This window comes from Pinus tabuliformis, chromosome 2_1, assembly GCF_031772625.1.
Source record: "Pinus tabuliformis cultivar Carrire ecotype Pingquan chromosome 2_1, CPIR1, whole genome shotgun sequence".
Taxonomy (NCBI): Eukaryota; Viridiplantae; Streptophyta; class Pinopsida; order Pinales; family Pinaceae; genus Pinus; species Pinus tabuliformis.
The window spans coordinates 253,902,959-253,930,670 of record NC_142299.1 but is presented as its reverse complement, the minus strand read 5'-3'; positions in this window follow the sequence as shown (position 1 = coordinate 253,930,670).

Here is a 27,712-nt window from a genome sequence, read left to right as displayed (position 1 = left end):
ATACTTCACCATTCGAATTATGTAGGGTGGATTCGTATACATTTCTATAGACATTTTTTTATCAAATACTGTAAGCTATTTTATCACTGATTGGAACATCAAGCTGGATTAATGAATAAAGACAAGACATTTCACTGGATTCATGTGTAGAGTGAAAGTGCAGACAAGTATTTTCTCTTGTGTTGTTATTTTTCTTTAAAAAATTTCCACAATCTTTAATGTATCTGAAATTTGAATGCTATAATATGGAATGATATCTTAGAATTTGCTTCATTGCACTCTGTTTTAACTATTATACATTTTAATGTTTTCTGCAAATTATCTAAATTAAGGAATTCTTAATTGTTCCTTAGTCTAGGTAGTCTCCCTCTAATCTATAGTAAAAGATTCTTAATTGCCCTTTGCTCATGATTAACCTCTGTTCCTCATCTTAATCCCAGTCTGAGAATTCTTAGGTGCTCTCTCACCCTGGTTAAGATCATTTCATCCATTCGGCCCAAAGACCTGCACTTTACTCTGCTAGCTTGCCCTTTGAATACTCCCTTTAGTGAGTTAATTCCAGTTCTGCTACCCTCCTCTGACTCCATAGCCCAATGCTCCAAATATATCAGTCTATCCATCTGTTTTAAGGATTCCACCATCCAAGCATTCAATACAAATCAAAACTCCTTGAACCTTTAGAACTAGCCTAAAATCCCAGCAAACAAAGCTAAACCATATAGAGAGAGCCCTCTCTGAGTCATAGGTTGGCTAGAGCCTCTACTTAAAATATTGGTTTGTGGTTACCTCGGTCCTTTCCTTCTTCTGAAAACTTCTAGGGAAAATTTCGAGTGATAACAGAGACCACCACCAGCCCCACAATAGACACAACAAAATCCATGAGAAGTTCTTCACAAACAATATGATTGCCACTTCCGTTTGGCATTGTTCTCGGTAAAAAAAGACCAGATTCTTTGTCACATTTGAGAAAAAGAACTAGTGCAATTAAAACACTGATATTTAAAAGATATCATATATCTCAGTATTACTGTAAAAAAGATCTCTAGCACCAATTCAACTGTTATAGACTATGATGTTTTATGATTTGACATCAATTTAATAGGTTGTTTGATGATTGCAAATTAATTTGAACTTTTCATTCTTATGATATTGGTTGATTCTTTCTACAGTCAACATAAATATAAAAGTGGTTGATATCTGTTAATGGATGTCATTTTTTTATGTTCATGGATGTTAATAATATTGATAATCAATATATATTAACCATTATTTTTATGTGGTTGTGTTAATTCAATGACTAAGCATGTGGAGGATAGGTAAATTTGTAGATAAAAATATATTTATAATTAGTGCAGCCATATAAATAAAATAGCTAGTACATCTCAAGTTACCCAGGTTTAAAAATATCATAAAACTTAACTAAAGTACAAGTTTATTATTATTATTATTATTAAACAAATTAATATGTGAGTTAAATATATATACACATGTAAAACTAGCCTAAATTCTTTTAACTTTGACTACATTATTATTATTATTATTATATGTGAGTTAAATATATATACATTTTTAAAAATAACCTAAATACTTTTAACTTTGAATTTACTAAGTCTGGAGAGGGATCAAAATATCTTTTCACTCTAAAAGAATTTTTCCCTCTTGAAATTTGATATATCTGAAATTAAGATGGATATAGAGTGGTTATATATATATATATATATATATATATATATATATAGATAACCATGTGTTAGTGTAAGTAAATTGGCTATTTTAACTCAATTTTATTTTAATTATTAATTTTATTATTTTATTTTATTTTATTTTTATTTTTATTTAATTTGATCAAGTCAAAATGTAGAACAGGCCAGGATATTACAACAACTTTCCATATTAAGTTGGATACTACATCTCAGAAAAAATATATAATAATATTCATAACCATGGAGATTCATCCTCACTTTACTATGAAAATCTTTAACTTGTAGATAACTCTGGTTATAATAACATGGACCAATACCATAGGTTATGAATACCACATTCTCAATATGACATATGCTGATATGAAATTTATTTTAATTAATTGAAAGAGCATAACTAACTTGGAGATAAATACTAACCCTTGATTTGTGAATACTACTACCAATATTCTAGAATATTCCATGGAGGTTAAATCTCTACCTTCCACCTAATTACTAATAATTAAATTAAAATTGTGGAAGGCCTATTCTAAATTAGGCACAACTATCATAATTAGTATTGGAATATCTATTAATATAAATCCATCTTAACCAAAAATCTAGGAAGCTACGAAAGTGGCATAATTAGTATTAGAATATGTATTATTATAGATCTATCTTAACCACGAATCTAGAAAGTACTAAAGGGATCAAATATCTTAGTGCAAAACCTATTTTAGAGTGCAAAACTTGAGAAAAGACTTTATCCTATATATATATATATATATATATATATATATATATATATATATATATATATATATATATATATATATATATATATATATATATATATATATATATATATATATATATATATATATATATATATTCCATTTTTTAATGCATAAATGGATTCAATGCTTTCCAAATCCTCTTATATATTTGATTGTGTAGACTACAAAACATAAACTTGTAATTCCAACATGTTTTTTGCTAGATTAAAAAAAAATCACTAAAAATACTTAGAAAATGACCAAATGGAAAACATTAAAACTACTTGAAATTCTTTGACCATAGATATTTTTTTTTCAATTATTTTCTATAATAAATACATTTTTTAAACCATATATGTTATATATATAGTTGACATTGAAATACGTTACTCAACATGGAAGTTTAAATATTTATTTATGGACCATATTGTCCACATTAAATGTTTATTTCATTATTATTATATTTTTAAATACACATCAATATTGATGACGATGATGGCTTATGACCACTAAGACTAATACGGCTTACCATACCTTAGAAAATTAAAAGATTAATTGTGATTCTTTAATATTTTATTTCTATGATGGAAAAGAAAATATTTCAATTTATGCCTATGGTTAGGATGAGAAGAAGCTACACAACATGGAAGCCAAGAGGTGTCCTAAAATTCTTCTAACACAAGCCAAAATCCCCACATTGCGAGGATGACATAAGGTTTCCAATCTTGGGTAGACCATTGGGGGATAAAGGAGGAGATCATCTCGAAGAATAAGGATAATATTAAAAATATTGTTACTACTAAATTTAAGGATAAACTGTGGGAGGATATGGAGTTAGAGGGAAAAAGGAAGCTAAAATATTTTAAGTAGGTGATCAACCCCAATATAAAAAATCAATATTATCTTTCTATCTTGACCAATGCTAACAAGAAAATGAACATTGCCAAGATAATAACTACTTCTCATGAGCTTCAAAGTGAAACTAAGGGTTGGTATATTGCCAAAACATCCTAGGATGAGAGAGTTTGTCACATTTGTGATACGAATAGGGTTGAAGATGAAAAACACTTCCTCTTGGATTTCATGGCTCTTACTCACATATGTTCTAATTCCCAAAATCTTCTCAAGATTACCAACCTTCTTGACTTTCTAAGTCAGAAAAATTAATGTGATTTAGGAATGCACATCCTATTGATCAACTATGTTGATTTTTTTTATTATTATTAATATTCTTTAAATGCCACGTATTAATTTTATATAAATAATTAAATGAATTACAAATCTCTCTTATTACAAGTAATTGCATTTTTTTAAATTTTAAATTACCTTTTTTCCCCTTGGAAATTAAAATGTGTGTAATATTTATTTATAGACCATAGAGTCCACATTAAAATAATTTTTTCATTATTATACATCAATATAATAAACACTATAAATTGAAATATTTTATTTATAACCCACGTTGAATTTTTTATTATTAGTAATATTTTTTAAATGTCACTTAGCGATTTTATATAAAGAATTAATTGAATTAAACATGTCTCTTATTACAAGTAAAGATTTAGATTTGGATCATCACACCTTGCAGTTGTATGATGGATCTGGCCAAAGGTTTATGTTCTAGTTTTGGTCTAGATCTCACATCTGAACCACTCCTTTCTATGCTCATATGCACATTCTCCAAAATTAAATTTTGGATAAGGAGGAGTCTTTTCAATTTTTTGTGAAAACCCTAAATGGGAAATTGTTCCTTTTAGAGGTTCGATCCTCATATCCAGTGAAATATCTCAAAAAGTAGATTCAGTACAACTTGGGTATACCTGAAAAATATATAAAATATGATTTATGAAGGAAAATTTTTACAAGATGTCAACTAGTTGAAAGACTATGACGTTGAATGTAATTCCAGAATTAGCATAAACATGAGTTTGTGGGGTGGAGCTCCACGAATAACCCAACTAGATCAAATTCATCTACCAAAAATCCAAAGGGTCCAACCTCATTCAAGGATGTTGTGAAAGAGAAAATAGACACACCCTAGATCTGCCAATCCCAGATCCTTACCTTATTGTTGAACAAATAGAAAAAGCACTAGATATGTCTGTAATTTTCTAGAAGTTGTCTGTTCACAGTCCTTCAAGCCAAAGTTCTTACGTGGAAATTTAATGGTTTTTGGCCCAAGTCCACCAAATCCTCTACGAGAGGATTTCACCAAAAACTTCTACGAGATTATTTCATGTTCCAGGTCGATCAGGTAATGGATCCATCTATATGGGGAACCTTAGATTCATCATGCTCCCAAGTTTCAACTAAGAAGATAAGATCATTATCATTCGATATCCAACTTAACATAGGACCTTTATGCCATGGAAAACCACTATAGTTTGAGAAGAAGATCCGGAGTGTTTCCAGTTCCTATTTTTCACTCTTATTTTGGTCTCTATCTCTAATGATCACTTCCCTATTTATAATTTCCCATTAAAATTTACTTTTCGTATCATTTTATTAATTAAGAAAATCAAAATCTAATTTGTAGAAATAAGAAATATTTAAAAATAGATAAATAATTATTTAAAACCATTACAACAATATACTTAATAAGTATGATGTAGTGAAAATAATTAAAATTTAATAACAATGTCAGTACAAATATATCTATATAGAAATATAATGATAATAATAATGACAATTAATATTCCCTTAAATTATATTAGGAGGAAGGAGAATAATAATATTAGAATGAAAACTAAATTAATGATTAATTAATAATGGCGTAGTATAACTTACATACGAAATAATTTTTTTCACCAAAATACCGCAATACAATTTCAAGTTTTTTTGTTGTTTAAAATACATTTCATAATTCTTAAATAGATTCAACCTGAAAAACCCTTGGGGCACTAGAATTATGTAGATTAAACAATTTAAACTCAAGCTTTAAAAAATCTGCCGAATTTTGATTAAATTAACCAGAAAAAAGTATCATGAAAAAGACCATTTTGTCTATAAGTTAGACTACTCCATCAATAACTAACTAGAAAAAAAATCATGAAAAAGGTCATTTCGTCTATAAATTAGACTATGCCATTAATAACTAGTAATGTAGTCAAAAGGCAAACAGTTGGGTTGAGAGCCGAGAGCTGGGAGGTTGAGAGCCGAGAGCTGCCGAGCTGGAGAGCACCTACATGCTCCATAATAGGTAACTTTTTCAGTCTCCCTTCGTCACTCATTACGTGTTTATAGAAATTTCTCTTTTGTCAAGTGATGGATGGAGGCTAGTGGAGCTTTTGAGCCATCATTGGTGGATGGAAGGTAGACGTGTCCCATCCTGGTTTGTCTTCTACTCATAGTTTTTGGCTTATGCTCTAGAGTCGATTTTCTGCATGCATTCCTGAACGTGGCATGACCTGCCTCATACATCTTATGAGCCGACGCTTGGCATGCTATTTTTCCTATAGTGTCTTTTTCTCCAGATTTTCCCTTTAGCCATATATCACATCTCTTGGCCACAGTCGGAGGTTTCTGCTCCCCATCTGGTCACCTTCTGGACGGGTATGTAGGAGTTTTCTTTCTACGGCCCCTGCTCTTTTATCCCCTGTCCAGACTTTCTATACTCCTCCGGGTGGCTGTTTCAATTATCATAGCTGCTTTATAACTCGATCGCTCCTGTTATATTTGATAATATGACGCATTTATACAATTGGCCCATGGTGCTCTCCGCTCGGTGACGCTCGAGGTTCAGGTCAGTTATCTGTGTTTATATGTCTTATATTCTGTGTTAAAGCTATTTTTTGGCTCTCTTATGTTTTCAGAATTCGACTCTATCTTAACTATTTTTTAGCTCATCTCCTAGTTCATATAGAAGATCTTTTCAATTATTTCTGTAAATCAAGTTTTCGCAATATATGTCGGGGTCAGATTTTTTAGGCTGGTGGGGGACAATCTATAAATTTCTCAAGAAATTCTTCATCATCTCCAAACCATGCTCAGATTTTCGTCTTAGGATTGGTCCTTGGTGGTGTGTGTATGAGATTTATTGTTGCTGCATCGTCTGTCCGAATTCCTGAGGCATTATCCAGCACTGGATTTACCTGCATGTTTCTTCTCCGGGTGCCGGATAATTTGAATTTTCTGGCACCGGATACTTCGGACGTCTGTTATTAATGGTGGACCTCTTCTCTATGCTATTTTTAGATAAATGCTCGCAGCCATTTCCCATTTCCCTATAACTCTCGATGGTTCATTCTTATCTTTCTGTCAGAAGGGAAGCTCCGGTATCATGTGAAATCTATAATCCTTAAATTCTCCATCTATCCCCATCCATTTCCGGACGATGCTGTACTGCTTTCATTGACTAATCTGGCTCTTTTTTGAATAAGCCTTGTGGTACTTTGTCTGATTGGTCTATCTCTGGAAATCTAGTTTCGGTCCTTGGGATCTCTGAAGTTGTCCTTCTATATGGATTTCCCATCTGACAACTCCGCAGCTTCGGCATTGGTGCGGGCCACTCTAGACGTGGAGAAAGCCCACGTCAGCCAATCTGTAAATGCTGAGTGGGTTGCCATGTTGTATGCGGATATCGTTCCTTCTACCCAGAAGGAACAGTCTTCCAGGGGTGGCGACTCTGTTTCCCTTCCGAAACACAAACATAACCAGCTGGTTAAATCTTCTCCCCCACCTGAAGCCATCAACTTGGATGGGCCTCTATTACTCGACAGGATTTCAAGTTTGCAGAAGAGAGCCTTAGTGGGTCGCTGGCACTTTCCATCAATGGAGGAGTCTCAATTCAGGAACTGGATCGTGGCCAGATGGGCTCCACTGCTTGGCTACTCCCCTTCCATTGTTAGGCTTATGAATGATTGGTTTAGTTTTCACTTTCTCTGGGATCGTGATCTTGAGATTATCTTCTCCAAACCTTGGGTCCGGGATCGAAGTTTTCTGGCTCTCTACAGGTGGTATATAGGATTCAATCCTCTCAGGTGTACCCCCCTTAACAATTACATTTGGCTCAAGTTACCCGGTTTGCCCATCGAGCTATGGAACAAAGAATCTATCGAGAAGATTGGTAACGCTGTCGGAAGATTCATTTACGTTGATCCTAGATGCATTGGTGCAAAGGATAAACGCGTAGCTTGGGTCCTTATTGAGAAGGGTTTTAGAGGTGGATTTCCTGAATCGATTGATTTAAACTGGAATATGTCAAATGTCCACCAGCGTCTGGACTATTGGGGAGTACCTTTTAGGTGCTCGGCGTGTCATAGAACTGGCCATCTCCACTCTCAATGTCCTCGCAGACAGGCATCTAAACACAAATATAAGAACATATCGGAGCAGAAAGCTGGTGATTCAGTTGCATGTGATCCTTTGGCTCAGCCTCTCAACGTTGATCCTTTCTGGGGTCCTTTTAATCCAAAATCCCGACTCTCTCCTAAAAATGGTCTGTCCAGGGATAGATCTTCTGGCCTCTAGCTATCTCGTTCTCTGTCTGCCGATCCACATGGTCGGGATATAGGATCTGATGTACACCGTTCCCGGCCTTCATTCTCGCCTTCGCTCCCTTATCGAACACTCACTGACCCCCCCTCTCCTCAGCCACGATTCTCTTTACCTCCCCCTCCTCCCGAACCTTCCCCGGATGAAGCCATTCCCCCCCTAACCCGATCGACAAGCCGCCCGTGGCTGGCCCATCCCATTCCATACATTACATATCATCATCTCCTCTGTCCCCTGTTGTAAACCCCTCCATTCCCACTGGAAATCCTCCTCCTGTCCGGACCTATAGAGATGATTCTAAAGGTAAGGCTATATGTGAGTCTTTTACTCCATATAACTCCCCGACGTCTTCTGATATAAATTCTATTGACTGTGATATTGATCGGCTGCTGAAATGCGCTTCTTTAAATTTGAAGCCCCTTACCATCCATAAACCTGATCGTTCTCCTTCCCCTGTTATTAGCCCTAACTCTGCCGGAAATATCACAGTCCGTCGCAAAGAAAAGCGGGGAAGTAGACATTTTCGCGGGAGAAAGGGTAGAATGGATATGGCTTCCAGGGAGCTAAATCTGATTGACATTCCTGTTTCAGAGATCGCTTCAGATGATTTCTCTTCAAAAGGGCCTCTTAGAGCTTGCAGGCCATCTGATGTCCGAAATGAATAACATCATGTCAATGAATATTCGGGGCCTTGGAGCAGGCCCAAAGTTTTTGGCTCTGAAGGACCTCTTTCGATCCACAAAGTCCAGACTGCTCTTAATTCAGGAAACAATGCATGATTGTACACAAACCATTTCATATTTTAGAAGGATGTTCCCTACTTGGCACATGGTGGCCACTGATGCTGTAGGTTTGTCAGGAGGTCTAGCTGTATTATGGGACCCTAAATGGATTAAAGCGGTTGCCTTTCAATGTTTTGCAGGCATTCTCATCCTTGCCTATTTTCGTAATTGTCCAGATCCTGTGCACATTTTAAATATATATGCCCCACATAGACAGCGTTTTCCATTTTGGGAAAAATTTCTTGCATCTAAACTCTTTGATATTGACTCCTTAATGATTGGAGGTGATTTTAACAGCACTCTGTGTAATGATGAGATTTGGGGCAATGGCAGGAAAATTGACCCGATTGGCCGCATGATTCGCAATGCCATCATCCAAAATAATTTCATAGACATTCAGCCGGATTGTCGAGGGCCCACTTGGGACAATGGGCGGTCAAATGACTCATTCTTAGCCAAAAGACTAGACAGATATATCCTCCACGGAAAACTGATCGATAGATTTGGTCTGCCTATGATGAAAATCATTCCTGCACATATTTCTGACCACCACCCAATTTATATTCAATGGAATAATGTTGAATGCAAGTCTGGTTACCCATTCAAATTCAACCGGACGTGGCTCTCCGACAAACACTTCAATCAGTTCATTATAGAGTCGTGGCAATGACATTCAGGCCCGTTTCAGCATCAGACTCAGGATTTCATTATCCGCATGGCACTTCTTCGCAACAAGGTTGAAAAATGGCAGCGGGAGAAAGCAGAAAGCAATAGAAGGGAACTGAAAAAAATAGAGAAGGAATTGCAATTATTATCCTCACGCTTCAAAAGCGACTCCTTAATTCCATATATCCGGAAACAAATATGGGACCTGGAAAAAAGGAAGCAAAAGATTTTAGCAGAGGAGGAATCTACTTGGCGTCTCAAGAGCCGTGCCATCTGGCTCAAGGAGGGGGATAATAACACCAAGTTTTTTCACAGGTTTGCTAACAGGCGAAGGCAGACAAACACGATTTGGGAAATAAAGGATGAAGCTGGAAAATCATTTTATTCTCAGGAGGAGATATCTCGTGAAGCTGTTAAATTTTTCAAAAAGGCCTACAGTAGAGATATCGGCAGCCGAATCGAAGATATCCTATGGGGCATTGAGCTGTACCCCACCATGTTTGATGAAAATCAAAATGATGCCCTCTTCTTTGAAGTCACTGAGGATGAATTGCTGGCGACTATGAAATCCTTCCAGAAGGATAAATGCCCGGGGCCGGACGGTTGGTCTATCGACTTCTTCATCCATTTCTTCGACTTGTTTAAGGCTGACATTCTAAATATGGTCGAGGAATCAAGATTAAATGGTTATATCAATCATCGAATAACCTCCACATATATTGCACTGATTCCTAAAAAACACTCTCTACATCCTTCTCTGAATATCGTCCTATTTCCTTATGCAATGTACTTTACAAGACGATCTCAAAGATTATTGCTATTCGAGTAAGGAATGTGTTATCCCTGCATCTTACTCCCGAACAGCACGGTTTTCTGAAGGGCAGGAACATCACGGATGCGGTGGCCCTCACTCAAGAAGCTCTGCATTCTATACATTCTAAGAAACTGAAAGCTGCTCTATTGAAAATAGATTTAAAAAGGGCGTATGACAGTGTGGACTGGGGCTATATCCGATGTCTTCTAGCCAAGATTGGTCTTAATTACAGGTGTTCCAGGTGGATCATGGCGTGCGTGGAGGAGGTAAATTATGCTGTTTTGATTAATGGCTATCCCACCCCTTTTTTTAAAGCAGCCAGGGGGCTTAGACAAGGATGCTCTTTGTCTCCACTCCTATTCATTCTTGTAATGGATTCTCTCAGCCTCCATATCAAGAAGGCGATTCAACAAAATTACTGTCGGCCCCTTCCTTGATCCGGATTTAAACAAGAACGCAATAAAATACAGAGATAACCATAAAGACAGATATGCAGCGGAAATAATACCTCAATTCATTACTGTAAAATACTGAAATATGCTTACAAACAGAAATGGAAATAAACCAGCTAGGGCGATGGTATCTTATCTCTGAGAAGAGATGTGGTGGCTACATGCCTCTGAACTGTCTTACAATGAGGCTCGGAGGCCTATTTATTGTTGAGAAACAATGGAAAACCCTTCACATTCCAAAACCTAACCCTAGAAGATGAAACGCCAAATTGTGGGCCCCGTTTTTGGGTAAGTTGGTACATCAACTTCCCGGGGTCGCGAATTGGTCGTACTATCTCTGTTTGACGTGCATGATAGCCCGTTGGAAAGATCTCTCCGAGGACTACGACAGAAAAGACAATTTTTATTAGAAAAAATGGCGGAAGATTTCCCAAAAAACGTCGTTTAGGGCCTCAAAACGGCTCCGGAAGTTTAGGACCCGAAAAACTTCTAAAAATAGTAAACTGTGCTATAATTAAGGAAACTGAAAAAACTGTAAGAAGCACTAGAGGGGATCCAAGTGGAATTAGCGGGTGGCCACCAATATCCACCTGGATCATTCCTCCCCCCTTAGGAAGCAATGGTCCCCATTGCGTTGAGTTCCTCCATGAGATGAGGGAACTTCTGCTGCACTTGGTCCCTGGTGAGCCACTTGCCCTGGTGAAGGAGTTGTCATGCTTTGACAACTCGATACAGTTGGATATTCTGCTGGCGAGTGTGCTTGATCTGTGTGTCCATGATCCGATCAGTTGCAACTTGTTCCATGCAAGCTGGATTTAACTCTGTGGGTGTGAGTTGTTCTGCAATGTTGGACGTGTCTAGTAATGGTGGAAAGTATGGCCGAAGGCGGTTGACATTGAACACCGGGTGCAGGCCAAGGAATGGGGGAATGCTGAGCTCAAATGCATTGTCTCCCATAGCCTTGGTAATGGTGTAAGGGCCATATCGGAGTGGTCTAAGTTTCCGATAGGCTCTGGTAAGTCGTTCCTTTTGCAAATGCAACCAGACTTTGTCACCCACTTGAAACTTGTGTGGCACCCGATGTTGATCATGTCGCTGCTTGTACTTGGCATTTGATTTCTCCAGAATGTCATGGACCTGCTGGCGAATATGTTGGATGTGCTCAATGAAGCTGTTTGCCTTATCTGTTTCGGACTGGACATGAGCAGAATCTGCGTGAGTAGCTGCAAATGGCATGGCCACATCGATGGGACATAGTGGCTGGAATCCCAATCCCACCTGGAAAGGGCTGTGGCCAGTCGAGCTGTGGAGAGCCCAGTTGTAGCTGTGCTGAACATAGGGGAGGCTCTCGTCCCATGTGCGTGGAGGCTTTGAGTTGTACATGCGCAGAATGTGTACGATCATCCTGTTTACGACCTCAGTCTGGCCATCAGTTTGAGGATGGAAGGCTGTGGACTTAGTGAGTTTGGTGTCCAGCATCGACCAAAGGCTAGACCAAAATGTACTGAGGAACCTGCTATCCCGATCTGAAATGATAGACTGTGGGATCCCAAAGTGTACCCATACTTGTTCAAAGAAGAGTTTAGCAGTGGCTTCTGCTGTGATATTCTTCTTGCAAGCTGCCATAATGGCCATCTTCGAGAACCGGTCGACGACCATAAAAACACAGTCATTTCCATGCCTAGTGGAAGGGAGGCCTGACATGTAATCCATGGAGATGGATTCCCAAGGTCGACTAGGGGTAGGCAGCGGGGTATAGAGGCCTTGCTTCTTGATGTTCGGTTTGGCAATGGCGCAAGCAGTGCGTGATCTGATGTACTTCCCGACATCCTGTCGAAGATTCGGCCAGTAGAAATATTTCTACAGTACTGCCACGGTTTTTTTGACCCCAAAATGCCCAACAGCCCGACTGTAGTGTGCTTCCCAGATCATCTTGGCACGCTCGCTTGAAGGAACACAAAGGTGACCCAGGTGGCATAACAGGTTGTCCTGGAGGTGAAAATCTGGAACATGCTGACCCTCCAAGAGTGTCTGGTATGTGTGGCCGAATTCCGGGTCGCTTTTGTAGAGCAGTGGCCAATCAGAAGTCTTGTGCCCACAAGAGTTGAGCACGGTGGTTAACGCCATGATCGGTGGTCAACTGAGGCAATCTGCAACATTATTGGTGCTGCCCTTCTTATACTTGATATTCAAATGGAACTGTTGCAGGTATGTGGACCACCTCTGATGGCGATCATTTTGCAATTTCCCTTGGGTCTGTATGAACTGCAGGGGTCGGTGGTCCGTGTGGATGACCGTTTCCTTCCCCAAAATGTAATGCTTCCATTGTCGACAGGCCTGCACAATGGAATACATCTCTTTGTCATAAGTGGGATACTTCCGTACTGTGTCTGAAAGTGTCTCATTGTGATATGCCACTGGATGCCCGTGTTGAGTAAGGACTGCCCCAATAGCATAGTCAGAGGCATCTGTCTCGACCTCAAATGGTTGTTGCAAGTCTGGTAATGCAAGAACTGGTGCTGTGCAGAGTCGATCTTTCAACTCTGTGAATGCCTTCTGTTGAGATTTAGACCAAAAAAAAAATTGCTTTCACTCCTCCCTTGGTGACCTGACTCAAGGGCCAAGTGATATGAGAAAAACCCAACACGAACCTGCGGTAGAAATTGGCAAGGCCTAGAAAGCTGCGAAGCTCTGTCAGAGTGGTTGGAGATGGCCAATCCCGAATGACTTGGATCTTGGCTGGATCCACATGCACCCCCCGTTCATCAATAATGTATCCCAGATACTGAACCTGGGTCATGCCAAAAGTGCATTTCTCCAAATTGGCACATAACTTGTGTTGTCGCAGTGCTTGGAGAACCTGTCGGATGTGGTGGAGGTGCTCTTCCCAAGTCTTGCTAAAGATCAAGATGTCATCCAAGTATACCACCACAAATGAGTTGGTGAATGGCCGCAAGATGTCGTCCATTAGCCTCATGAAGGTTGCAGGAGCATTCGTCAATCCGAAAGGCATAACCAACTATTCGAAAAGGCCCTCCTTGGCTTTGAAGGCAGTCTTCCACACATCGGAGGGTTCGATCGGTACCTGGTGATATCCTGACTTCAAATCGATCTTGCTGAAATATTTTGCCCCCTGTAGTTGGTCCAGGAGGTCATCAATCCGTGGGATTGGGTACCTATTACGGACAGTGATCTTGTTCAGCGCCCGATAGTCAATACAGAGTCTCCAAGTCCCATCCTTCTTTTGTACCAGCACGAGCGGCTCCCACAGGGCAATGAACTTGGACGGATGTGACCTTTTTGCAGCAGCTCCTAAATCTTCCTCTTGATTTCATCGTTCTCCAGAACAGAGCGGCGATAGATTGGTCCATTGGGCAGCGGCGAACCTAGGGTCAGATCAATGGAGTGCTTGACCTGATAGTGCAGAGGAACCCCTGTGGGGGAGGTGAAGATGTCCTCATACTCCTCCACGACCTTGTCCATCTATAGTTGTCGTGCGGAGGGGCCCTGTCTGGGGGTCGTGGCCACTGTCTTCTTCTTTTCTTGAGGGCGTATCATCAGGAAAACAAACTTCCCGGTTTTGGAAATGAGCTTACTGCATTGTTTTGCAGTAACCAAAGAGATGGCGGTAGGCGGTGCTACCTCTGGTATCCTGTACAACTTATTTCCCAAAGTAACAATAACAGCACGGGGCCTTGACTCATACACAGCATGTCGCTTCCACAAGTATGGTTGTCCTAATAACACATCACAAACTTCAAGGGGAGCAATGTCACACAATACCTCATCCGTGAAGGGCTTGATGTTGTATGGAAGGCGACACTGTTGGCTCACGCGAAGATCCCGTCCTTGGTGCAACCACCCAATGGTGTATGGTTGTGGATGTGCTGTGGTCGGTAAGCCCAGCCGTTTCATGACCTCTGCCGAAATGAGGTTCTTTTGGCTCCCGCTGTCGACAATGAACTGTAGCGGGGAGCCCTTTACCCACATCTGGGAGTGGAAGAGACGCTCCTCCTCCTCTGGATCTTCAGGTTCCTCCTTCTGGATCTTCGTGGTGGCAACGGTGGCATTGGGCTCCGCATCGATAATCTGCTTCCCTTTGTCATTCCCCTTATCGGGTTCTGCCTCAAAGTCAGAACATGCATCTGATTCTGAAACCTTTAGCTGGCCACCAGTGACTGCTTGGCCCGACACTCACTTGTGTTGTGAGTGGAGCTCTTATGGAACTCACACCACTTTCCGGTGTCCTTTTTCGGCTTCGCGGCGCTGTTCTTTGCTTGCAGCTTTGGCGGGTTGTCTTGGGCTGCCCCGCCTTGGCTTTGTCCTTTGTTCTGCGGTTTGGGGGCACCTTTCCCTTGTTTCGGATTCACAGACCCAAAGTCTCGCTTCTTCTGTTTAAACTTTTGCTCGACCTTGACGGCATATCGGTATGCCGTGCCGAGCGAGGAGATGTTCAGGAATTCTATTTCTTCTTGGATGTACTTGTGCAGGCAGCCACGGTATTTGAGTACCAAATGCTGCTCTGTATCCTTGATACCCAACTTTGTGCGAAGGGTATGGAAAATATTGGTAAACTCTGGTACGTCTTGGTCCCTTCCCTGCCGTAGCGTGGTCCACTTTATGTATTGATCCTCATAGCTTCCGACAGGGTAGTACTGCTCCTTGATGGCATCTCGGAATGAATCCCAAGTCGGTGCGACTGAAAATAGTGAGCCTGTACTTTCATCCTTCTGCTCGCAGTAGGTTTCCCACCAATCCTTGACGTGGGGGGCTGCTTTGAGAAGAGCGAAAATAATCTTTTCTCGACTGGAAAAATCATGAACAGAAAAATAACCCTCTAGCACATTTAACCATTTATCGACGGCATCTGCGTCTATCTGACCCTCGAATATGGGGATTTCAAAATTAACTTGTACCTTAAATGGTGTGGCGTTTCCAGAGTTGCTGTTGGAAGCCGATGCATCGCCCCTAGGTAGCCGTTGAAGGATTTGGGCAAAGTTGTCCATCATCACGTTCCTTTGTCGCTCGAGGGCTTCTTCGAGCAAGATTTTGATAGGATCTCCTGCCCCCTCGTCTTTCTTTTCATCCGCCATGGGAGGCCGTCGGGATTTGCGAGGCTGGTCTTGCGAAGGTTCGACCAGTTCAAGCCCTAACTCCTTATATCCCGACCTCGTTGGGGACATGCAAAGAAAAACAGAGAAGAAAAGCAGACCGCTCTGATACCACTGATCCGGATTTAAACAGGAACGCAATAAAATATAGAGATAACCATAAAGACAGATATGCAGCGGAAATAATACCTCAATTCATTACTGTAAAATACTGAAATATGCTTACAAACAGAAATGGAAATAAACCAGCTAGGGCGATGGTAGCTTATCTCTGAGAAGAGATGTGGTGGCTACATGCCTTTGAACTGTCTTACAATGAGGCTCGGAGGCCGATTTATTGTTGAGAAACAATGGAAAACCCTTCACATTCCAAAACCTAACCCTAGAAGATGAAACGCCAAATTGTGGGCCCCGTTTTTGGGTAAGTTGGTACATCAACTTCCCGGGGTCGCGAATTGGTCGTACTATCTCCGTTTGACGTGCATGATAGCCCGTTGGAAAGATCTCTCCGAGGACTACGACGGAAAAGACGATTTTTATCAGAAAAAATGGCGGAAGATTTCCCAAAAAACGTCGTTTAGGGCCTCAAAACGGCTCCGGAAGTTTAGGACCCGAAAAACTGCTAAAAATAGTAAACTGTGCTATAATTAAGGAAACTGAAAAAACTGTAAGAAGCACTAGAGGGGATCCAAGTGGAATTAGCGGGTGGCCACCAATATCCACCTGGATCATTCCTCTATGCAGAGGGATATTCATATCCCACAACTTCTTTGTTGATGACATCCTCATATCTGCAATTCTGTGCAGAGCTTCCTGGATGTGCTTATATGATATATTGGGAAGATTTCAATGCGCCACTGGTATGACTGTAAATGAAGGAAAATCTTCCTTCCATGTTGAAGATATAAATGGGAATTTGATCCAATTCCTTACTGGCCTGTTCAATATCCAAGCTTTTCCTCTCCGGAACGGACTTAAATATTTGGGATTTAATCTAAAATCAGTAGGGTATCGGGTGGTGGATTGGACTTGGATTGCAGATCGATTTTATAAGAAAATTGCAGCATGGGAGTTTTTGTGTTTATCAAAAGGAGGGCGCATGATTCTGACTCAAGCGGTTCTTGTCCAAACAATGGTCTATTGGGCGCACCTGTTCTATATCCCATCTGCTATAATAAAAAATTTGAACAGGATGATTGCCAATTTTATTTGGGGGTGTCACAAAGATCAATATAAATTCCACCTAACTAAATTATCTGCACTAGCTCGGCCAAAGCATTTGGGAGGATGGGGCATATTAGAATTATCCCATTTCAGGAAGGCACTTTTGTGCAAATCTATGTGGAAGGCAATCATGGGGGACTCGTTGTGGAGCTCGGTCATCCGCGCTAAATACATGGACAACATGGACATGTCCTTTTGGATTAGGGAAAATCACATTGGGTCCTCTTTTGGATCTGCCATATGGAGAGGCTTCAGAAAATTGGAACCTTTTTTTAGACAGAATCTTATCTGGAAATTTCAGACGGGAGCAAAGATTATGATTGGAAGGGATGAGTTTGCTGGAGGGGCAGGGAAAATTCATGTATCCCCTCGCCTGATGAGAGCGCTCCACAACAAGGGGATTTTCTTCTGGGCCAGCGCCATTCAAAAATGGGAAGGAGCTATCCCCATTTGGAAAACAGCGACTGATCTACAGCTCCAACACGACATCGAGGCTCAATGGAATTCTATTATAATAATGTTGCGTGGCCATGGAATTTTTCGCTCTGGGGATAAAGATTTTCTTATATGGAAGGGATTGGACGGATCTGCGACTGCAAAAGTAAAACATATATATTTGCAGTTCATCACTTATGAGGCTGATAATTCCAGAGACATATTTCCCCCTAATCTTTGGAAATCGGGATGTCCGATAAAGATCATCATCTTTGCATGGCTGGTTTTTTACAATAAGAACCTCACGTGGGAAAATTTACAAAAACGGAATTGGCATGGTCCTGCCATCTGTCCTCTTTGCAGGGAAAACACTGAATATAATTCCCATCTTTTCCTCACCTGCCCTTAGGTGCAGCCCATCTGGCAGAATATTGCAGCTCTCTACGGTCTCACCCTCTGTTCTTTTCCTACAATTTCTGAAGCTATAAAAAGATGGAGCACTATGAACAAAGAACGGAGGGCCATTCCCTTACTGACCATGTGGGCCATATGGAAATGGAGGAATGATAGGATCTTCAGTTCTAAACTGGTATCAAGCGCTTCTGTTGTAACATCTATCATATCACTATATAGCGCCCTTGAATTGTCAGGGAAGCATAGGAACAGCAATGCAAGGAACCATTCGACTACAACAAATGGAATTAGGAATGGGTGGAAACCTCCGATACTGACCTCCACGGTTTCCCCTTGTGCCTTTTTCGATGGAGCTGCCCAACATGGGACATGTGCATGTGGTATATACATCAGAACAGCAAATGATCAGGCCATTGAAATCTATTGGAATGTTGGTCCGGGGTCCAACAACAGAGCCGAAGCGGTGGCTTTAACGGGCCTCCTTTCCTTCTGCATCTTTCTTGACATACCGAACCTGAAAATCTTTGGAGACTCGAGGGTTATCATTGATCATGTTTTGCAAAAGCATTATATAAAAAACATTCAACTTGCTGGATGGCTGGACAGGATTGCAGCGTTATGGAACAACAGGAGGGACTATTCTATTTCTCACATTGACAGGAACAAAAACAAAAAGGCTGATGCTCTATCTAAAATGGGCCTTACTTCTCCCCAAGGCACATGGAGGATGCAGATCAGAACGGGCAACAACAGTTTCCAGATCCAGGATTTTTGTCTTCCAGGCCTATAATTCTAAAAAAATGCTAAATTTCTGTTATGTTTTATTTTCTACTCAACCCCATACAATGGCATATCTCTCTGTATAGGTATGCGCTCACAGTTTTTGCAGTCATGAATATCTTCTTGCTTTCTATACTCGCCGATCTGAAGTTTCCTTTCAGTCAATATGTTGTATATACAAGTCATCTTATCAGTTTTTTGAACAAATCTTTTGGAATGTGGCATGATCCACTCCACAGTATGGAACTGGCAATATTTCCAGAAACATGTATGCTTATATAGTTTCATGAATACAATATACCTATATAGTTTTTTTGTGCTGAAAATGTAGTCAAAATTGATGATCAACTAACGATGTCGTCAAAGTAATTCAAGTTTATAATAAAGTGGGTAGGACTGTACCTCATAAACGATGTAAATGTAGTTTGAATGTAATAATAAAGTAGGTAGGGATAGTGAGGCCATCGTTATCACATGGAAGAAGAAATAATAATTTAATTTTATATGTCAATGATGTGATTTAATGCTAGTGTAGTACAGATTAGGTAAAACGATTGAAATTTAATATTGGGTAGGGATTTTGTAATGGATTTTTTTTCCATGAGTTTTTTAATAAGCTGGATTTCTTCCCTTATAGTCATTTTCCCTCACTATTATCCCTACCGTGACAGTGGATAAACACAATCAATAATTGCGTTGACTTGGAATTAGTTGCAGGTTGAGTAAAAATAAAGTATTATTCGAAAAGTAAACTTTAGGAAAACAACATAAATTATTTTTAAAATATATTTTATTGTATTTATCATAGATTTTATTGGCCGTGAGTTTATTCCCCTTATCAAGTAATCATCGCTCACATGTACTTCTTCTCCTCAGGCAATGGACGACGGTACAAACTAGCCTGAACTACTATACAATATAGCATGCAGTTAGATTCATTGAATTATGAACATATTTTTAGTACCAGGAGTGTCTCTACTCAGTCTGAGCCTCTATAAACATGTTTTTCGGGGGCGAGATATAATCAAAATGAAAGTTTCGAGCAATCGAGATCACAAAAGGTCCTGATTTTTTATGCCACAACTACCGTTAGATGTGAATTGATTTTCTAAGTGCGTTTTTAATATATATTTTTATAATATACTTTTGTTGGGAAAGGAAAATGGGTTTTATATGAATTGTTTGAATTTTTGCAGTGACATGACCTGCATCCTCCTCGTGACCTAACCATTTATGTAATGTGACTAGGCTGATTTATTTTTCCCTCCACTGTCAATGAATGATGGATGTGATTTTTAGTGCAACGATACATGGGTTGGGTTGAACTTTGTCAATGTGTATGTTAAACCCTCAATTCTAATTATTACGTATAATATAAGGAATCAAGAGTAATATTTTTCATGGAATTTGAAATGCAAAGCATTATTTCACAATTTATAGTGAATTAAAATATAAGATGAAAAGTAACTTTTTTTCATAACCCATAATCTAATAATTGAAACAGAGTGGTATTGTGGTATTGTAATCCAATTTTGAAGAAAACTATTGGAAAATAATGATAACACTGAGAGGGAGGGTGAATCACTATTAAGGCTAGTTTTTACTTCTTTATGCCAATTTACTTTTCTTATTTAACTTGACATTCATCCATATAACCAACAACTATATATAATGTGGCAGTAGCATAAACTCAACATACAAGCAAACAAACCATAAGCATCATACAAGTTAGACACAAGGTTTTTCATGTGGAAACCCTTTCGGCAAAAAAACACAAAGTTGGTTGTTGTTATTGATGTAAATTAAGAGAACCCAATCTATTACATCAATCTGTTTTGTGAGAACCCACTCATAGGAAGCACCAAATCCCTTTGATTGTTTGCTAGCACCGACTAGCAGGAAGCACCAACTCCCTCTTTTCCTTGACACCTATCTATCTTACCAGAAGCACCATGTGAGGCACCAACCTCACGGATTTTTTGCAAGCACCAACTTGCAACTCCTTGGTTTTTCGCAAGCACCAACATGCACGAGGCAATGACTCCCAAGCCTTCCTAAGCTCCACCAGAGATTGAAGAACACACTTCTTGTATGTAGGCACCAACCCACATTCAAATAGGAATTAAATGTCTTGTGCGATTTGACAACAACTCTCCCTGATAACATCTTTGAACTCTTCTCACTCTGTTTCACCTTACACCTCTTTGTAACTCTCTGCAACTCCCTTCAACAATCTTGTGATCCTCTTAACAACAATTACTCATCACCATATATGCATCTCTATCTCCGCCCCTTCAACAACATGCACTCAACGATCAGCCACTCAGTTCTCTAGAGCAGACAGTCTGCTCTCGGCCTTGCTTCACACAACACATGCTTAACCCTCTACCTTTTGCTCATAGCAACTCGCAGGCACCTTCAGCCTTCCACAAAGAACACAGGCACTTCATCCTTAAACACATAGCAGAGGAGCTTCAACCTCAACTCACAACACACAACACTTTCAGCTTAAGGCACACAACACAGGAAACTCCTTTCCTTTACACATGGAGTAAACAACACTTGAGCCTCACACACCCTCACACACAGAGTGCTGCTCTCGGGGTCTCTTTTCTTCTCCTTAGGCACCGTTGGCGTTTTTCACATAGAATTGGCTCTCACTTAGCCTTTCACAGTAGTGCACACACACAAGGCTCTTTCCACATAGCTCTCACGGGAAGCTATGTTGAATTCCCCCACATTCTCAATCGAGCTCCTGGCTTTTGTTCATTTGTTGTCTCCCTGATCGATGTTGCCACATTTTCTTGTGTCAACACTACGCATTGTACCTCGACATGGCCATGCATTCCACTGTTTGCATCATGCATGGTCTCTTCCACTGCATTCACTTGAGAATGGGCCTCTAACTGTCCTAAATGTTTTCTCCATACTGAGAATTAATTCTTAGTCCACCTGCTTACTCAAGCTAGGCACAATCCTCTCTGTTTGCAGCTCTAATGCATACTAAGGCTCTCCATGCTTATTCATGGTTTCATATTACTTCGACATGGTTCCTATATATACCGCTATCCTTTTTGCCTTGTCTTAGAGTTTTTTGTTGATCCATCTATTCACTTAACTCACTGAGATGTGCATCATGGCAAACTCAACACACTTTCATTAGAATTGTGGTCCTTTACCTTGACCCAACGATCTCTTACAGTCGTCATACAGTCTCGAGACCAACTCCACATCTCTGCATTCAATCCTACAACTGTGTTAAAGCCTCGGAATTCTGTTGCAACAACATGGGGGATAACCACCCGGTCCAGACCTTGGAAGCAACTCCTTTTCTATTTGGTATGGTGTCTCCGTTAGGGGATAATGGGACCAGTTTCCAAAAACAAATTGTTAGGATGATGATTGTGGTTTACAATGAGGTATAATGGGAAATGACTTAACTAAAATGATCTAATTAAACACCAAACTCATGCAGCTATCTATTTTAACACTTACCTTAATATATACCTGGGGAATAACTTAAATCATGCGATCTACAAAGATATCTTAGAGAAACAGGTAATAAAGATCATTCAATTGCTATAAGAGATGAAATCGTTAATGATAATTATTCTGACTAAATAGTTAGGCAAAATAATTGTGAAAACGATATCGCATATATTAATTGATCATGTACTTAATAAAGAATTACATCTAAAACATTTTACAAAAGTGCTATAATGTCAAACTATAGCTCATATTTCATACATAAGACAATATAAGAAAATATTATTGCTAATTCATAAACAAAACTCAACCATAAAGATAGAAGTACCAGATATGAGAGGTTCTACTCATGAAGTGAGAAATATTGATCTTCTTCCTTTCAACTAAATATACTTTAAGAGTATAAAGGTTCAAATTCAGTAGAGTATGCTTCAATTTTTAAGAAAACCAAGATCGTGTTCCAATTATTTCATCAAGACAGTCACAAAAGTACAGTAGTGCAAGCCTTTGCAAAGCATACTTGATAAAATTCTAGACCTCTCTCTAAATGGATGAGAGAGGTTTAAATAATACAAATTACGTATCAAAAATAGATTATTACACAAAAAGTTGAGGAGGTTTCAAACAACCTTACTCAGAGTAAGTAAAATAAAAACTAAAATAGAAATAAAAATAATGACGAGCTTTTCCATCTTGAATGGTTCTAGTTAGCTATTCGGTCCTTGAGTTCGCAGATATCTATCATTGGCTTCACCTGCGGTGGCTGCTCGATTCTAGATCTTAATTGTCCTGTAAATACAACATCGGAGAGTGGTGGAACCATCTTTTGAGTGGAATTTGTTAGACAACGTAGAGTCATCCATGAAGTATGTGGTTTCACTAGAAACTATCAGTAAGTTTCCCAGTCAAGCTTAGACAATTTTTTTATTTCCTTAACTTGCATTTTGGCGGTCTCTTTCCACTATTTCTATAATTGTTTGGTGTATATGAGAAATTTTGGCCTGCATTTTTTGATAAGATTGACACTATGAAGGTTTTCGTTCACAACTTCAATTATATTGTTTGTTGTACTAGCTTCTCTTGCTGCTGCTCTTTTGGCTTGCTTCAACTGTATGTCCCAATATGTGAATAGAATATCCTCGTGGGACTCCTCGATCTTTGGCAAATAAGATTTTCTACCTTCTTCAGATTCCTCCCAAGAAATAAACTCTTAAATGTTTTTATTGACCTCTTCATATTCTAATCTCTGATCAACCACTTGATTGGTTAATGCATCACTTGTTTCAAAATATGGATCGATAAATGAGATTTTTTGGAAGAATACTTCTTGTTGATGTGACGATAGAGAGTTTAGTTCAAGTGCTTCTTTAATGAATTCCTTTGTTTGAGGGCTATCTATGAGTTTATCCATTATAGTCTGCATCTCATGAATCTGTGAATCCTTTTCTACGATGTCTTCTTGATGTTGTAATCTCATTTGTTCAAAATCTTTCTGATGTTGTGCCATTTGCATCTCTTCTTACTTATTGGTGCTCTGTCTCTCTAGTTCAATTTGTTTCTCCAACAACTGAACTCTTTCTTCTTTCTCTTTGAGTAAAATCCAAACCTTAGCTGCTTTAAAAATTGTTGTAGTTGCATAGGCGCCTACAAATTGTGATATCTTAGTTAGGTTTTTTGTTGGATTGATTGGGGTATCTTTCCATACTACCTCCATCATTCATTTTCAAGAGTTGATGTTATTGAGGCATCCAAATTCTTTTTCTTCCTTTGCCTCTTCACTACAACCGTATGTGTTGGGTTGTAGAATATATACAGTGGGGCTATTTTCTCAATCTTTAAAACAATCTCTAAAGTTGGGTAGGCCGGGATGATTTCAATACCTTCAGTAGATGTAACCCCTTGTATTGTTGTTTCTATGCTTATAACCCATTGAGTCTTTTGAGGAGTCTGAAATCCAGATGTTCTTTCAAGAATTTTCTCTGTCTATTGTACTTGGAGCTTTTTGATAAATTTCTCCCATTCTAGATCTAGATCAATGACTTTGATCTTTATTGTTTAAACCTGTGTGGAGTCTGCCTCCATGTGTTCCTTAGTCGAGGCCTTTTTGTTCATTTATTCAACACTTTTCTCAGTGTCCTTCTCAGGGTCTTTCTCGGGGCTTTCTTCCTTAGTCTGAGATTGATGCTCAGAATGTTCAGAACCTTGAACCGACTTCTCTTGAGATTCACTTTCAGAATTGTGCTTGGAACTTTCCTCCAGGATTATGTTGGGAGTGGGTTCTCTTATTTATTCAATCTGTAATAGGTCCAAAGTGACCTTTGTTAACCTTTTATTCCTATATATGTGGAAGTGGTTGAGGTCCATTGGGCTCAGTTTTATTGATGACAAAGGTGAAAATGTTTCAACTGGATCAAAGAGATCATCAAACTCATCATCTTCATGAGTAAATTGTCTGATTTTAACCACAGTAGTGAAGTTCCTCGCGAACTTGTTAGGGTCATATTGTTTGCCTACCATAGTAGCCAGATTTAGGGATGTGATGTTCTGTATCTTTTTTTCCACGTGCCCAAAATCATGTCATGAAAAAGCACCACATTACACTGGGAAAGAAGGCCAAATGGATTTCTTCATTTCTTTGAGGGTTTTGGTAATATCATCCCCTATTGTTTGATAGACAATCTCTCTTGCCAGCAACCTGTTAGGAACATAAAGTGGAAGAAGATGAGGAGTTGTAATACTCACAAAAACTTTGACATAAATAAATAATTCCTCGCCAAACCATCTTGCCACCAACAAGATGTCCATTTTAGCTTCCTCTGATAGCCTGGGGGCTTTATTATAAAACATAGTTTGGTAAATTGGCAACATAACGCCATGACAGATTTTATAAAATTGCGATTTAAAGTGTGATTCCCACAAAACTTTATGATAAACATGAATGGGAGTAGAGTCTTGTAGATTCTATTTCCAGCCCATGTTTTGAAAATTTGAACAAAAAGATATTGCGTCCATCACATACACAATCATATAAAAATGAGGGACAACATGAGAGGAGATAATTCTATCGTGTCTGTATTCTCTAATGGACATAACCAAATTGTCTTACAAACTATTGCTCCAGTTCATAATTATAGCATTAAGAACCACATCAATCAAGGGAACCCATTAAATAGAAAACTTGGTATTTTCAGCCTTTCAAAATAGCCTACACATCATCGCGGCTGCAAAATTATGTGAGGCTAACAAAGGTGAAATTGAGTACATACCAGTTTTCTCTCGGTTGAACTTGTTAGAGCCAAACCTCCAATTCTGCATAGTGTCCATTGGGTCTTCATTTTATTTTGAAAAGTCCTTAATGAAGGATTTATCATATAGATTTTGTGGTTTTGGAAGATGATACATTCAACATAAATTGTTTGGAATAAATGACCCCATGACTTCATGCCTGGAATTCTTGAATGTTCTATCTAAAATGTCCACATTGTCAATGATCCATCTTACCATATCAGTGTGTCGCAAGATTTTAGGCCTTGCAGCGATTCTATGCAGGAAATAACATGCTACTTCAAAATAAGAAGCCTCGGATGAGACCTAAACATCTGTTGTTGCTTTAGTTTCCAGGACTCTTGGGTTTTCTTCCTCCAATAGATTATACATTGCTTCCCCTGAGGTAGTCTCACCATCCTTGTTGCATGTAGTACTAGAGAAGAGTGGAAGCATGTATGAATCTTCAGATGTAGTAGCCTCTGTAGTCTTCTTTCCTTTCTTAGCCATTTTCCTAAGCATTGTTTTCTTTGGAAATTTACTGAAATTTTGGAAATAGACAAAAGAGAATGAAATTCAGAGCGGAAATGAAAGCGAAAACACAATAACATAGTAAATTCTAAAAGAACGTAAGCATGAAGCTTTTATTTAAAATATGGGTAAAAAAAGATATCAATCTTCTCGAGCCATGAAAAGAGTAAATGTGGTTAAACCTTATTAACTACTCATTACAACCTTCATGTGATTTCCTTTATGACTCATCAAACATTGCATAGCCAATTCTAAATGGTATTTCAAATTGGTGTGTTTTAAGTGCGATACCGATCAAGCGATTGCGATAAATGTCTTTATCGCAATATCCAAATATCACAAATTAGTGATCGGGTTATCGGGAATAGACCAATTCAAAGTTGCTTTGGTATTTTGTGATTTGCACTGAGCAACCTACTTTTTACTTGTTTAAGTGCTTTTCCCTACGCAGATGATTATTCCATTAAAACAAATATTCACGATATGTCGCACCTGATTCAAGTTTATAATAGTTTTTATTATTTCGTCGGGTCTGCACCATATCACAATTCACATTTTTTTATGGTTTGCATGTTTTCACCTTTGTGAAAGCCATGATGCGATGAGAACTTTATATTATAGAATATCCTAAGCCTTTAAGGTTTATAAAGAGTTTAATGCTACCTTCGATCTTCTAAGGGGTTTCTTTTATCGTGTTTTGCAAACTCTAACTCATGACTAACCTTTATTACTTTGGATCATGTGATTTACGATAAAGAGAGAATTCTTAGTCATAAAGTGACTTGGCTTGATATCTTAAGTCTATCTAAGGTTTTATTCTGAATGGTTTTTAAAGGAAACTTTTTATTTGCTAAGTTTTTTGAAAAAGAAATTGAAGGGTCCCTATTTATGAATACAATACTAACTATTTATATAATAAAGGGGAGGGAGGGGAGGGTTGTTGAACAATACAACAAGTTGTCGACGCATACACCTTCAATGCTCGTCTTTACTGTTGTATCAGAGCTTTTCATCATAACATCTCAGTGGTGCATCATTGCAAATCGTCGATTGTTGATTGTCGATATTCGATATTCAATCCCCTTTCTATTAGCTCGTTGTTGTATCTCGACCATAGGACCGAGTGCTATGAATAGGAGCTTATCTTTAAGGCGCTAAGTTTTTCAGACTCCTACCATGGGCCCTTTTCCTTTGTTAAATCTCTATGCCCTTAGATTATTGTTTGTTTTACGACCAAGAGCTAACACATGTCGGAGCCCTATTTATTAGAAATTTTTAACTGTTTCCGATATGCAAACAACCCCAATCCTTCGATCGTCAACCTCTAATTTCTGGGCTCCTTCTCCTTAGCCCTTACCGCTCACTTCCTACCATAGGACCGAGGATCATGACCAGTCACTTAGCCTTAAGGTGCTTAAGCCTTTAGACACCCTGCAGGGGCTACACTCCCTTTATTAACGCACTGTGCCCTTTGTTTTCTGAGTTTCCTCTAGACCATGAGCTAACCATATATCAGAGCCCCCTTATCAGAAATTTCTACTTTGGGACAATGTGTTGTCCATCGCAAATTGACGATCATAGATTGTTGATTGGCCCTTATGTTCATCCCTAGCCCTTGGTTCCTGAACACTTCGCGACTGCGTACTAGCTCCCATGATGTAGCCCTCTAATCAGTGATTTCCAGATGTGGCCAATGTGTCAACCATCGTAAACCTCTGATTTTTTTATCATCGATGTGATTTCATCTCCTGACACGTGGCATCTTTTGACCAGTGACATCTGTCACTCAGATATGTCCTGTTAGG